This window comes from Myxine glutinosa, chromosome 14, assembly GCF_964187855.1.
Source record: "Myxine glutinosa chromosome 14, kmMyxGlut1.1, whole genome shotgun sequence".
NCBI lineage: Eukaryota > Metazoa > Chordata > Myxini > Myxiniformes > Myxinidae > Myxine > Myxine glutinosa.
In genome coordinates, this window is record NC_136274.1 from 8,147,817 (window position 1) to 8,163,789 (window position 15,973).

The 15,973-nt window shown below is 44.3% G+C and overlaps 1 protein-coding gene across 4 annotated transcripts in view; it reads right to left on the bottom strand.

Annotated features, from left to right (window-relative positions):
* The window catches only part of LOC137439405 (hepatocyte nuclear factor 1-beta), a 113,562-nt gene that overhangs the window by 68,019 nt on the left and 29,570 nt on the right, over window positions 1-15,973 (bottom strand). The gene's annotated exons all lie outside the window — the stretch shown is intronic.

Below are 15,973 nucleotides of genomic sequence, written 5' to 3' on the forward strand. Positions count from 1 at the left end.
ATTATCAGCAAAGTCATGGAATCCATCATTGCTTCGGATATGAAATCTTTCCTCTTCTCCAATGGCTTGATCTCTGATCATCAATTTGGTTTCAGACCAGGTCACTCTACTCTGGACATGCTGCTTCTGCTGTCTCAACAATGGATGGATGTCCTCAATGCCAAACAGGAAATTAGAGCTGTCTCCCTCGACATATCACGTGCCTTCGACACGGTCTGGCACCCCGCTCTGCTCACCAAACTCTCCTCCTTTGGTATCCATGGAAATCTCCACGCATGGCTGGCGGACTTCCTCTCTAGTCGTCGTCAACTTGTGGCCCTGAATGGGTTTCTCTCATCTCCTCTTCCTGTTCAGGCTGGAGTTCCCCAAGGCAGTGTTCTGGGCCCCGTGCTTTTTCTGGTCTTCATCAATGATCTCTCTGACTCTCTCGAAAATCCTCTCTATCTCTTTGCTGATGACTCCACTCTCTGCCGCTCCATTCCTCTTCCCTCAGATCGGCAGTCTGCTGCCTCCTCACTCTCTGAAGACCTGGACAAAATCACAGACTGGTCAAACAAGTGGAACATGTCTTTCAATCCTGACAAATCTCACACTCTTACTATGTCTCTCCGAAAAGATCGACTGGACAACCCTCCCATCTACTTTCTCAACAATCCTCTCCAAGAAGTTCTGTCGCTCAAGATTTTGGGTCTCACTATCTGCCATGATCTTTCTTGGGAAAACCACATTTCCAAGCTGGCCTCCAAAGCCAGTCGCCGACTGGGCATCCTCCGTCGTGCGAAGTCCTTCCTCGGCACACCTGAGCTCCTCACCACATACAAGGCTTTCATCCGCAGCTCAATGGAATACTGTTCTCCCCTATGGGCCGGTGCTCCTGCCTCACACCTAGCTCGGCTTCACGCTGTTGAAACCAAAGCTTTCAGAATTATTGGAATCTCCCGCGATGAAGCTATCTCTGAGGGCCTTTCACTCACTCACCGCAGGCAGGTAGGTGGTCTTTCTGTCTTCTACCGACTCCTCTCCGGCCTTGCACCCCCAGCTCTCTCTGTGCTCTGTCCCCCAAATATTCCTACAGGTCGCACAAGATCTGCCAGCAACCCTCTGATGGTTAAACTGCCGAAATCTCGGCTCTCTGCTCACCTTCACTCTTTCATTCCTCTTTTCTCCCGCCTCTGGAACAAACTCCCTCACTCCCTTCAATCCCACTCCTCCCTCCAGGTCTTTAAAACAGCTGTTCACCACCATCTCTTATCTTCCCCCATCCAAAACCTTGATCTTTTCTACCCCCGCTAATTCACCCCAGATCCACCTTGTTTGAAATTCCAACTTCTTTCCTGGAAGTCCTGGCAGTGTCCATATGTTTTATACCTCTCCCACCGCCCCCTTCCCATGCCCCCCCCCCCCCCCAAAGCCCTCGCCCTCTCTCAGATCTCTCGATGTCTCCATGTCTCTCGGTCCCTGCTCTCAAATGTTGTGTTTGTGTCCTTCCCCCTCTCTCCCCATCTTGTCTACCGCTCCCGATGTTATATGTTTTATGTGTCGGTTTGTCTTTCTGTGTGATTAATGTTCGCTCTTTCACGAGCCTCGATCTTGTATACAAAAAAGAAAAAGAAAAAAAAAAGTCAATCGTTCTCGTGTAACAGCACCGTGAAAAAGTTACCCATGTGCAGGACATTGATGCAAAACAACGGAATGTTCTTCTTTCAAAATGCACAAGACAAGACCCCTTCTGGAATGCAGGAATTTTGAAATATCTACCTGACCATAAACTTATGACTTGAACGTAGAGCTATACAAGGCCACAAAACCGGAGTGTACATGTAAGGAGTCACTTCACTCTTATGATGGAAAAGTAGGGTGGAAAAGCTAATCCCTTACGAGGGACTGCAACACACCAGCTTAGGGTTCGTCTACGTAACATTTACGGCGAGCGGTGGGGAAAGTATATTCAAACAGCAGCAAATTGTCACCGGGGATGGCAGGATAGCCTAGAGGTATGCACACTCACCTATCCGCTGTCTAGTCTGGGTTAAAATCCTGGCCCAGCTATAAACTATCACTCTGGTGTTTTCGCATGCAGGGTGAGGCGTCAATGGGTATGCCATCCCGAGGAAGGCTCATCAACACCATGAATAAATTACAAATTCCCGCGTGGACTGTCGGTAACAAGTGGTCTGGTCTTCCAGAAGGTTCCTTGACACCAGGTGACACTGCTTGCGATTGCAGAACGTGATTGCTGTCTGGGCGGAAGCTTCTGCAATATAAACTAGGAAGTTCAGAGAACACTTTACCTCATGCAGTCTTTGGAAAAAGTACATGGAATGGGTGCGCTGAGGAAAACTCCATACGGCTCGACAAGCTGACCATTCTCCATGAAAATTACAACACTATTTCACCATCTTCTGTGGAAGGCAACTACTTGCTTATGCTTGCTGTTCAGTCCTCTCACTACAGCACGGTATTAATGTAGCTCTTCGTTAGTAAAGTAGCTCTCTGTTAGTCTCTGCACTAGAGTATTGAAACAGTGGAGCATTGCGAGCGGCAAATTTGATTGGTCGAGATGGCGCACAATTTTGCCACTTCAGAGCCAAAGTACTGCTGAAGTGCAGGTTTTGCCAACAACCCGATTGGTGTTCGAATGTTCATATATACAGTCACGTGAAAAAGTAAGTACACCCCATGTAAAGTTTTGACTTTTTCAATATACAGACTTGGCATTTAATATGGAATATTTTTTTGTAGGGGTGAACTTACTTTTCAAGATGACTTAGAACCAAATGTTCATTGGAATTATGTTGAAATTATTCTAGATTTTGTTAATGTGACCTTTAAAAGAAACAAAAACCACATTTGGCATTTCGAAGCAAATAAATTGATCCTTGAAAGTGATGTAAACTGATATCGACCTCAATTCACGGACAGTACTGTGTTAAACTTCTGTACGTTTTCCAGAAGTATCTCTTTATTTTACACATGAGCCAAAAAAAATTTCAACAAAGACAAAGGTTAAATCATGACTGGGATTACGGACAGTAAAATTACAGTTCAGTACTTCGTGTAACCCCCACGAGCATTCAGGAGAGCACACGTACACGTTGAGGCATGCTGTTCACGAGATTTGCGAAGACTTTGACAGGAATCGCTTGCCATGCAGTGACAATAGCCTGCTGCAATTCACGCACAGAGGTCGGCTGCTGGACCAAGTTGTCGATTTGACGCGTTAATTCTGCCCACAAGTTCTCTATTGGATTCATATCCGGGGACATGGCAGGCCACTCCATATGCTCGACACCACGGTCAACAAGAAAGTGTTGGATCATGCGAGCACGATGAGGCCGTGCATTGTCATCTTAGAAGACAATGTTTCCTCGAAAGGCTGCACGAGCAAATGGAAGCAATGTTTCTTCCAGAATGGCCCTGTACTTGAACTGGTTCAGGTTTCCATTCAGAACAACCAGGTCAGTTTTGCCCCCTGCATGGAAAGCAGCCCAAACGGGCACCCCACCACCTCCAGCTTGGACTCTTGGCACTATACAATCTTCGTTGTAGGCTACATGCACTTGTCTGCATACTCGGACACGGCCATCTTGACGATAGACCAGAAATCTAGACTCGTCACTGAAGGTCACGTGATTCCAGTGTCCTGGCTGCCATTGACGGTGCTCTCTGGCCCATTGCAATCGGCGCTGGCTGTGTTGTCTGGTCAGGCGTGGCTTTCTCAGGGGACGCCTGGCACGATAGCCTGCTTGAACCAGTCGTTGCTTGACTAGCCTTCTGGATACAGGCACATTTGTCAGTTGCTGCCACTCAGCCCTAAGCCGATTAGCTGACTTGGTACGGCCATTGCAGACTAACTGGTGCAGCTGGCGATCATCTCCCCTTGTGATTCTGCGGGGACGTCCTGGCCTCGGTATTGGAGTAGGGACACCCCTCTGAGCATTTCGTTTCAGGATCTTTGACACCTGACCTTGAGTGATGCCATACTGCCAAGCAATAGCATGCTGTTTCATGCCGGAATTTCGTAAAGCCACCACTCCATGACAAACAGCATTGTCAAGTTGACGGACCATCTCCAGAGGAAGCGGCAATAACTTTTGTAGATGTGCAGCAGTTGTTTTCCACTAATACAGAACCAACAACCCTTAAATACCCAATTGTGAAGCCAATCGTCAAATGTACCTGTCCTTACATTTTGTCACGCCACCTGTGATATTATCCTGTTATTGACTTCTGGCTGCGAAAGACAATCAGTGACATGGTTCTTTTGACAAAGGAATCACCGAAGCGGAAAAGAAACTCAAGAGATTGATATACTGAGTTCAGAAAGTAAACCCAAGTCAAGAATAAAAAAAATATTCCATATTAAATGCCAAGTCTGTATTTCAACATACATCTATTTGATCTTCATTTCAACAATATTGATAGATAAAGGTGATATAATATAACAAATATGATGAAACATTTACATTTTGTAGTCCATTGTATAATTTAAATAAACATAAATGCAAATTTCGGATGTGGAAAAAGTAAGTGCACCCCGACATTTATCACCACTTCAAATACCTAAAATTAGAATCAGGTGCACCAGCTCAGGTGCAAATGATTAGAACATTGTCAGAGAGGATCTTGGAGGAACCTGTCTTATTTAAACCTCAGACATTTAGTTTGGTTTGCTCTTTGTTGTTGAAGTGTGCGGCGTCACCATGCCGAGATCAAAAGAGCTCTCTGAGGCCTTCAGAAAGAAGGTTATAGATGCCTACGTGTCTGGGAAGGGATTTAAACAGATCTCCAAACAATTTGAAATCAATCATTCGACTGTCCTGAAGTTCATCTACAAGTGGAGAAGATTCCAAACAACTGCCAACTTGTTCAGGCAGGGCCGCCCCAGCAAGTTCAGCCCGAGAGCAGACCACAAGATGCTGAAAGAAGTCTCTAAGAACCCCAGAATGTCATCACGGGAGCTACAGGTAGCTCTTGCCACTGTTGATGTCAAAGTGCACGAGTCTACCATTAGAAAGAGGCTGCACACAAACATGATCTACATGGGAGGTGTGCCAGGAGGAAACCTTTGCTGTCCAGAAAGAACATCAGGACAAGACTAAAGTTTGCCAATGAACACCTCGGCAGAGACCAGCACTTCTGGAACAATGTACTCTGGACAAATGAGTCAAAGGTAGAGCTATTTGGCCACAGCACCAGAAGACATGTTTGGCAAAAACCAAAGACAGCATTTGACCACAAGAACGTGATACCAACTGTAAAGCATGGTGGTGGATGTATTATGGTTTGGGGCAGCTTTGCTGCATCAGGGCCTGGACAGCTCACCATCATATAATCCACTATTAATTCTTCATTGTACCAGAGGGTGCTTGAGGATAATGTGAGGCCATCTGTCGGAGAGTTGAAGCTCAACCGAAGGTGGACCTTGCAACATGACAATGACCCTAAACATACCAGTAAATCTACCAAGGAATGGCTGAAAAGAAAGAAATGGAGGGTTCTGGAATGGCCAAGTCAAAGCCCGGATCTAAATCCCATTGAGATGTTGTGGGGGGATTTGAAACGAGCTGTGCATGCAAGAAACCCCTCAAACATCGCACAACTGAAAGAATTCTGTATGGAGGAGTGGGCAAAAATTTCTCCCAGTCGATGTCAGAGACTGGTAGACAGTTATAAGAAACGCCTACTTGAGGTTGTTTCTGCCAAAGGGGCCAATACAACCTATTAGAGCCAAGGGTGTACTTACTTTTTCCACATGCGAAATTTGCATTTAAGTTTATTTAAATTATACAATGGACTACAAAATGTAAATGTTGCTCATTGCTTGCTCATTTGTTATATTATATCACCTTTATCTATCAATATTGTTGAAATGAAGATGAAATAGCTGTATGTTAAAATATGTTGAAAAAGTCAAACCTTTACATGGGGTGTACTTACTTTTTCACATGACTATCTCTCTATATTATAAAAGAAAGTTTTTGTTTCTTTGTCTGCGCAAGCTAATCTCCTGAACGGTGAAAGATAGGAGGAAACCTCGAATACAAAAAATGTTGGGACGGGCCCCGGGAAGGTTTTAGGCTAGGTGGCGAGGCCGGTTGAGGCCGCTTCGGCCAGGCCAGGCCCATTTCGCAATTAAAAGCTGAGCTGAATTATAGTAGTCAATCTTTTACGGCCACGAGTAAAAACTGAATTATGGTAGTAAATTCATTCAAAAAGAACCAAAAATGTCGGGACAGGCCCCGGGAAGGCTATAGGCTAGGTGGCGAGGCCGGTCGAGGCCCACCTCGGCCGAGCTGGGCCCATTTCACAATTAAAAGCTGAGCTGAATGATAGTAGTCAATCTTCTTCAGCCACGAGTAAAAGCTGAATTATAGTCGTAAATTCATTCAAAAAGAACCAAAAATGTCGGGACGGACCCCGGGAAGGATATAGGCTAGGTGACGAGGCCGGTTGAGGCCGCGTCGGCCGAGCTGGGCCCATTTCACAATTAAAAGCTGTGCTGAATTATCGTAGTCATTCTTGTACGGTAGCGAGTTAAAGCTGAATTATAGTAGTAAATTCATTCAAAAAGAACCAAAAATGCCGGGACGGGCCCCGGGAAGGTTATAGGCTAGGTGGCGAGGCCGGTTGAGGCCGCATCGGCCAGGCTGGGCCCATTTCACAATTAAAAGCTGAGCTGAATTATAGTAGTCATTCTACTACAGCCGCGAGTAAAAGCTGAATTATAGTAGTCATTCTACTACAGCCGCGAGTAAAAGCCGAATTATAGTAGTAAATTCATTCAAAAATAACCCGGGCAACGCCGGGTGCTTTCAGCTAGTATATATATATATATATATATATATATATATATATATATATATATATATGTAATATCTATAACCCTATTTGTGAACGTCTGTTTGTTCGGTTGTTCCTCATGGACAGCCTAAGGAAGTGAGGGAAGAGGGGGTCCATGGGGGGTAACTTTTCACGACAAAAATCATGGGCGCATCAGATTTAGACTAGGGGCATGCCCATGGGGTGTGGGCGTGTGGCTTCCTCTGACTATAAAAAGCCACTACACACACGTGACTGACTATTTATTTTCCGGGCAACGCCGGGTAACGCTGCAAGTATATATATACATCAACATATAATTAAATTGAAATTAAGCAGTTCCTCAATCATTGACTGACAGACAGCCAATTTCTTCCCCCCACTTTGCGCTACATGCACGGGATGGCAAATTCATCAGGTGGTTCATTACCCCCCAAACTTCGGATCCCCACTCCTCTATTTACCAACTGATTGCTCTGAAACCTAATAGAGCCCTTCTACTCGATGGTTCACAGGATTGTTCAGGCTTCAATTTTCCGATTTCGGATCATGGGGCTCCCAGATGGGGTTACCCCCTGAAACTTTGGATCCTTACTCATCCCGTATTTATCAACCGATTGCTCTGAAACCTGAAACGGACCTTCTAATCGATGGTCTGCAGGAGCACCTGGTCTTAGATCTTTCAATTTCGTATCACAGGGCCTCCCAGGGGATCAGGGGGCTCCCCGAGGGGTCCACCTAAAATCAGCAGAGGTCTGAACTACAACCTCAAGAGATGATCATCAGCCCACTTGTAGTTATTTTTAAGGATATTATACTGGACACAAACAACAGGCATGAAGCAATGTAACGTGTTAATGTAACGTATTAGATAAGGTGATACAATAGCCACTGCGTCGACGGCAGTAAACTTCTGGAATTAATTTTTTATATGACTTTGACAATCTTTATTTTATTTCAATTTGACTATATAGTGAACACTGTAGAACACAAATCGGCTTCCTGGTGCTTGCAAAAACCTCAAGTTCTGCAGTAATTGGACATGTTAAATAAGCTGGTGTATAAGACTGCATCAACGATGCTGAGATTCCAGATTTTTTTTTATAGGACCTTTAAAATCATTATTTTATTTAAATTGAATTATATAATTCAACACTGCATGGGGTAACATGTTCTATGAACTCTCCTCCAGAATTTGAAATATCCCTGAAACGAATGTTCTGCATAAGTCACTAAAAATATTTTTATATATCCAGTCGAAGATGGAAAATTGCTTTCTGGACTTGTCGAACCCTTAAAGAAACTGTGCTGGTCAAGGTAAGACTTGAGACCTCCTGAACTGTGCAGTTAATGGAATGGCGTTTTATTCTCCAGGTTGTTTGACAGCGAGCAATGCTTACCCTGCTGCAGTAATTACCTTGTAAAAATGCCTGCACTCTGCTTACAAAGCATGCATCATGGACTCCCTACCCTCCTTTCCTCATGGCCATAAAAATCAGCCAGAGCTCCAGCAAGTGCTACATTGTGTAAGATTTTTGTAGAGAGATCGATCGTCGGCTAATAATACGGACTGGTCTAGATATACTAACGGTTTGTGCGTTATGTGTGCGTCATCATACCCCGGTCTCTCCATTACCTTGTCACAGATTTGGACTCTGCTCCGCTAAGATTTCTGGCCAAACCTCATTTAAGTTGCTCATTAACCACTCCGACTCAAGACTGGCGTGCCCCGGCCTGTCGGAGGTTCCAGCACGTGGACCTCAAAGTGCTCGATAAACCAGTTTGAGGTTTTCACCGATAGGCCTCAACGAGAAGCGATAAACACCCCGAGAAATAATTTTGCGGCCAAAGACATGAAAGCCACCAAAAGGTCAAAACAGACCTGCGGCCTTCTACTGTACATCGGTTTGGAAGAAAAAACGAACATAAAATGTAATTGAGCGCACCTATCTACTGGTATATTCCTTTCAAGGGAGAATGCGTCTCAGCACCAAGGAAACCCTCCTCGTGTGCATCCGTGCAATGCTTCAAGCCAAGTGTGGAAATTCCAACCATCCATAGGAAGCCATCTTGTTAACCTTTTCACCTCGGCAATTCCTTTACAAGTCTATAACAAAGCAAAGGCAATGTTGTACACAGCAGTGATTGCACATAGACAGTGTAATCCCTCCTGAAAAAGAACAATATTGCTTTTCTTGATGTCCACCCCTCCTCTCTCCCCAACCCCCTCTGCAGGAGCGCACAAAGGTAGGGACACGGGGGTTCAGGCAGACAGATGGGTACACAGAGAGCTTATCAAGTGAACGAATTCCCAGTGAACGGCACAATCACAAAGGCTCCTGGAATATCAAAGGCCGCTGTTGGATTGTCGCAGCTATCTGAAACGAACCCAAAAGGAAGCACACAATGAGAAGACAGTGCGTCCATGTGGCCTGGTCTTTGGTAAAAAGTCAAGAGGGAGGAAACTGAGCCATCAATCTCAACTTGTCTCAATCAGTTGCATTCGCCTTCTGCAGGTGCCAAATGAGCACCCATTTCATTAAATGAACGAAGAAATTGCAAATCACCCACTAATTGTTCTCCGTGTTTCAGTGAAGAAACAAAGACTTGAATGCGCATTGGTCTAATACATCTTGTTCAACTAACAAAGGTGGAAACTAATATTCAGAATATTCCATTTTCAAATTCGTTTCAATATGAAAAAGCAACGTCATGCAATGCCCGATGTTTATAGTAAGGATGGAGTTAGTACAATGAAGATAGATAAGTCGATAGATCACGTAAATTTGGTGTGGATTATGTGCAGGCACGATGGGTAAAATGGTCTCTTGCTGCCTCGAAGTTTCCTCCTATGTCCTTGTCCACTCGAGACTCTGCAGGACTGAACCCCTCTCAGATCATGCAAATATGTCCAAAGTTTTAGAAAGTCACATTGGTCCCTCCTTGGAGAATGACATTATGCGGTCGCGATATCATGATTACCACAAACAGGGTGGTTCAAATTACAACCACCCTTACAAAGGCCTTTTAGGACATCGGTTTGGCAGCTTGGCACAGCGAGGGGTAGTCGGGCTAGACTCACAACCCTGACACGTGCCGGCCTTGTGGCCACAGCCACGGGGTCGAGACCTTTGAAGCTGACAAACCTCTATCCACTTGTCTCATCTGTCTGAACACGACCCCTTTCACATGCTACCTCCCCCTCTGAAACCCGAAACAATTATCAACCACCTGCAACTCAAGAAGCCCGTAGTCGTTAAACACAGCGAGAACCCTGCTTGAGACACAAGTACAATGGATGGGGAGAGCGGTTGGGGTCGAGGGGTTTGTGGGGGACGGGTGGGGATATGCGGTGGATACCCTCTCGGGATTCATTCAATTTCATGACATGTTTTGTATTAAGGGATCATATTTTAAATGGCGATTTGGAACTTTCGAGAAAGTTACAGATTTGTTCAGAAGTTTTGACGGCCGAGACAATTGATTTAGCGCAAAGAGTTTGATGACAAAATTTCCAGTGACTGCTGAGAAATCAAATATGTTGGTTGAAACATCAAATTCAAAACATCATCAGCTGAGTAGAAAGTAAAGTTTTTCCTTTCCCTACATTGTGTTATGTCTGTTACGAGCAATTTACCAAACACGAGAGGATAAAACGTTTCAAAGGATGTTCGCATTATGAAAGCAGATCTTGTGATTAGCGACCATTTTCTTTTGGCGCAGCACAGCTCAGAGGTAGCACACTTACCCTTTTAATTGTCTACCATAACCTGGGTTTGCTTCCCGAGCCGATTATAAACTGTGGATTAGTTATCCGTTATCCACAGGCAGGGCGCAGCATCGCAATGTGCTCCTTGCCTCGGATGGACGCAAAGTCGGGTGTCACGTCTGCTGGCATTAGCCGGTGGGTCTTGAAGATCCCCAGGGTGCCTTTGGAAATATCATGCCTCTGGGTGGTGGTAGAAAAATCCTAACACCCGCCATATACTCCAGCACCGTGCAACCGTGTAGCGGTATTTCCGGGGCGGGTTCTCAGCCAGCGAGATTCACGACTTGTCGAGAGCGCCCCGATGATCTTTGAAGACCCTGGCATACCTTTACTAGGCTTAAGAATTACCTTAGCTGGTTGCATCATCATTGGCTGAGACTGAGCAACGAAATGCCGTTCCACATACGAAGGCAGGAATTGCCCACGGTATTGAAAGACAATGGCCTGCGATATTTGAATCTCCAAGTGAATGCTGATCAGAGGGATAGTCAGCTTAACAACCCCTCCATCCAGATCAGACATCATACTCTGTGAGAAGTCTGTAAAGACCACTTAACGTGTTGAGATCACTGGAAAAGCAGTCTTTAAAAATTCAATTAACTCCCCAATACAGGGCTATTGTGGAACATTGAATAAAAAAGAACGATTTTCTTCTTCATTCATAACGAATGGGAATGGCAAACGACTTGGAATCGAGGTCATCCAGAAGGATCAAATCGACCAGTGCAGATCGTGAAAATAACTGCACATACAGAAATTATTTTTAAAACATTTTGAATATGCTCGTGAGGGTGCAGCATCGTGGAGCATGACGTCAAAGGGAATGCCATCAAACCGGCCGTCCCACCCGCACTCGATTAAACCCTGCGGTGCTATTTTAAACCGGACTACTACCTCCGCAAAATCAAAATCCATGACCGTTGCGTTGAGGACGCGTTTTACCGATTCCGTTTCAGATTTGCAAACGTAAGTGAAAATTCAAATACAGTACTTGCTGATGAACGTACAAAATGTCATGATCGCAACATTGCCATGCCATGCAAGATGCATCGCAACATTGCTTCGGTGTGTCGATTGCTTTGGTATATGGTGTGCTGAAAAAGTTCCACGAACAAGATATTTACGACAGTCACCAGAGATACGCCAAAAACACAAGGTATAGCGAGGTGTATGTATAAATAAATAAATAAATAAATTTCCAATATAAAAATCTCTTACTAATAATATTTCTGAAACCTAGCGGGGATCGCTCCAGGATTGCTTCTGCGGCCTCAAAACGTTTATCGACTCGTCGTGAACACCCCGAAGCTCTCTCTGTTCAAGAGCTCCATGATTATTAACTTTGAGCACCATACTCGTACCTCTACCTGCAACCGTTTTACAAGCACGGGATGAAAAGATGCTACTGAGGCCATCAAGCTTAAAATATGAAAAAACAACAAAAAAAAACCACCTTTAGAGGCCATTTTTTCCCCGCAAAGCAGGGGTTGGCCTTTTTCGGGAACCGTGGTTGTTGTTGTTTTTCGGTCCCCTTTTTGAAGCAATGTTTTACGGCCGGATGCCCTTCCTGACGCCAACCCTTTTTGCCGCCTTTAACGACAAACAGGGAATTACCAGTGAACTGGTACTCAATTAGCCGACCTCGGAAGGATGACCAGGCTGAGTCAACCCCCCTGGCGTTAATTCAGCAATCGACCGGGATTCGAACCCAGGATCCTAGGATCCTAAGCCGGCACCCTAGCCGCTAGCCCAACACCAGGGATCAAGCTTAAAATATGAAAGATCGTTGAAATTCTCAAATGAAAAACAAATCACAAAAGGAGATTGTAAAATAATTGTTCATTTGAGAAAACATCCTGTTGAAGTTTTTGGAATTTTTTTCATCTGAACACTTCGTTTTGTTTTCTTACCATAACTGCAAGAAAATAAAAACAAAAACAATCTAGGACGGGATTCGGTAGAGCGCGTAGGCCGGATCTGGATTCGGACCTAAACCAAAATCTAATCGGCTTGTTCTTGTCAACCGAACCAACTCATCCACCAACTTTAGTCATAGCTCGTCCATAACTTTTAGAGATATCCTGCTATATATCGGTGTTAGCCCTATCTCTCAATGGTGAAGAATCGCTTAACATTCTCGGATCAACATCTGGATTGGAATCTTCACCAGAATCCAATTATTTTGTCCTCGTCACATACCCAAGCTCTCCACCAAATTTCATGCCAATCCGTCCACAACCGTTTGAGATACCTGTTCACAAACAAACAGACAAAGACAAACAGACAGGGGTGAAAACATAAGCTCCTTTGTAATTTGGTGGCAGAGGTAAAATGATTCTGCAATTCCAAGCAGTTGTTACTTCGGCAGTTCATTTCGGGGTTCATTGCATGTTACATTTGGTGTAGGTTTCCATGCATGACGTGTGATGAATGAAGTTTTTAGTATCAAGCACAAAAGACCCACTCTTGTTTGTCATATATTATGAGGTCTTTGACATAGAAAAGGGTACAGCCAGCTTAATGTGCTATGTGGGAAATAGTATAATCCTTGATGCATCACCCTGCAAGTGCTTGATAAACCAGTTTGAGGTTTTCACCGATGGACCTCAACGAGAAGCGACAAACACCCTGATAAATAATGTTGCGGCAAAAGACATGAAAAAGGTCAAAACAGACTTCATTCAAAAAAGGCCACTGGACATGGATAAAAACTGATTAAAACTTATGGTGGATTAAAACTCCAGCCCAAATGTAAATAACATTGTTTGTTGATTTTTGAGGAGCTTTGTTATATTTAAAGAACACGTGACTATAACATGATACACCAAAGGCAAAATCCTAATCTCTCCTGAATGGGTTGTTAGGACGTGTATTGGCAAGGGATACACCGAGTAGTTTGGGAATACGTACACCAGATGGTTTGTGAATCCACCAGGTAGTATGAGAATCCACCGGTTAATTTGGGCATACACTGGGTAGTTAGAGAATACACCATGTAGTTTGGGAATACACCGGGCCGGTTGGGAATACACCGGGTAGTTTGGGAATACATCGTTTAGTTTGTTAATACACCGAGTAGTTTGGAAATACATCGGGTAGTTTGGGAATACACTGGTTAGTTTGAGAATACACCGATTAGTTTGGGAATGCACCAGGTAGTTTGGGAATACACTGGTTAGTTTGAGAATACACCGATTAGTTTGGTAATGCACCAGGTAGTTTGGGAATACACTGGTTAGTTTGAGAATACACCGGTTAGTTTGGGAATGCACCAGGTAGTTTGAGAATACTCCAGTTAACTTGGGAATACTCCAGTTAACTTGGGAATACACCGGGTAGTTTGGAACTATACTGGGTAGTTTGGAAATACATATGTGGTTTGGAACTACACCGGGTATTTTGGGAATACCGAGGTTAGCTTGGGAATACACTGGGTAGTTTGGAAATACACTGGCTAGTTTGGGATCCCACCAGGTCATTTGAGAATGCACCATGTAAGTCGCTAATATACCTGCCAGTTTCGGAATGTACCGGTTAGTTTGGGAATACACCGGGAAGTTTGCGAATCCACCAGTTAGTTTCAGAATACACCAGTTAGTTTGGGAATCCACGAGTTAGTTTGGGAATACACTGGGTAGTTTGGGAATATACCGGGTAGTTTGGGAATATACCGGGTAGTTTGGGAATACACCAGATGATTTGTGAATCCACCAGGTAGTATGAGAATCCACCGGTCAATTTGGGCATACACTGGGTAGTTTGGGAACACATGTGTAGTTCGGGAATACACCATGTAGTTTGGGAATACACCGGGCCGGTTGGGAATACACCCGCTAGTTTGGGAATACATCGTTTAGTTTGTTAATACACCGAGTAGTTTGGAAATACACCGGGTAGTTTGCGAATACACTGGTTAGTTAGGGGAATACACCAGGTATTTTGGGAATCCACCAGTTAATTTGGGAATCGACCGTGTAATTTGAGGATCCACTAAGTCATTTGAGAATCCACCATGTAAATCGCGAATATACCTGGTCGTTTGGGAATACACTGGTTAGTTTGGGAATACACCAGGTAGTTTGGGAATACACCGGGTAGTTTGGGATTCTATCGCATAATTTGGGAATTCACCCCACCGCATAATTTGGGAATGCACCATGTAAGTCGCTAATATACCTGATAGTTTGGGAATGCACCGGATAGTTTGGGATTCTATCGCATAATTTGGGAATCCACCCCACCGCATAATTTGGGAATGCACCATGTAAGTCGCTAATATACCTGATAGTTTGGGAATGCACCGGATAGTTTGGGAATACACCGGATAGTTTGAGAATACACTGGTTAGTTTGGAATACACCGGGTATTTTGAGAATACACCGGGAAGTTTGGGAATTCACCGGTTAGTTTGGGAATACACCGGTTAGTTTGGGAATACACCAGGTATTTTGGGAATTCACCAGGTAGTTTTGGAATACACCGGGTAGTTTGGGATTCTATCGCATAATTTGGGAATCCACCCCACCGCATAATTTGGGAATGTACCATGTAAGTCGCTAATAAACCTGATAGTTTGGGAATTCACAGGGTTAGTTTGGGAATACACCAGGAAGTTTGGGAATTCACCAGTTAGTTTGGGAATACACTGGTTAGTTTGGGAATACACCAGGTATTTTGGGAATTCACCAGGTAGTTTGGGAATACACCGGGTAGTTTGGAATAAAGTGAGTAGTTTGTTACTGCCTACCCAGCAGAGCTGCCATGGAAATGTGAACCCACCCTAACCAGGCCAATGCAACAAGGCCATACCCACTTAAAGATTGAGTTACTCACTTAAAGCTAATCACCCAATGAAAACTCGTGTAAAATTTTATTTCAATGTTTGTACTAACAATTTATCTGGTTTGATTGTTATTACCAATTTAAGGCATAGTAGACAGATGTTCGGGCAGCATTTGGATTTTGGCCATCTGAACAACCCCCAAAATGTTTTTCAGTTATACCGAGGCCACCCCGTGAGTCAACCCGACCAAGCCACTTGCTTTATGTAACACAATAGCTCACCGAGCCAATAGGTTATGACACTATGGGATGGAGTAGGGGCCTTTTCCCCGTTTCATCACAACAGCCAAAATGCAGGGCCTGTAGTCTGCATCTGAAAAACCCCCGACTGAGTGGAACAAAAACATGTTTCCAACTAGGCCTTTGCTTGTCTCAATCACTCCTGGTCCAGACAAAGGGTGTGAGTACTCGCTCCACACTCTCACAAGGTGGTGAACCTTCACCTTCATTACACCGGCCTAACCCCAGAAATACTCCATTTATTTTTCTCATTGAGGCAGTCTCATCTCATTGAGGCAGTAGTATTTGCAGAATTTTTTT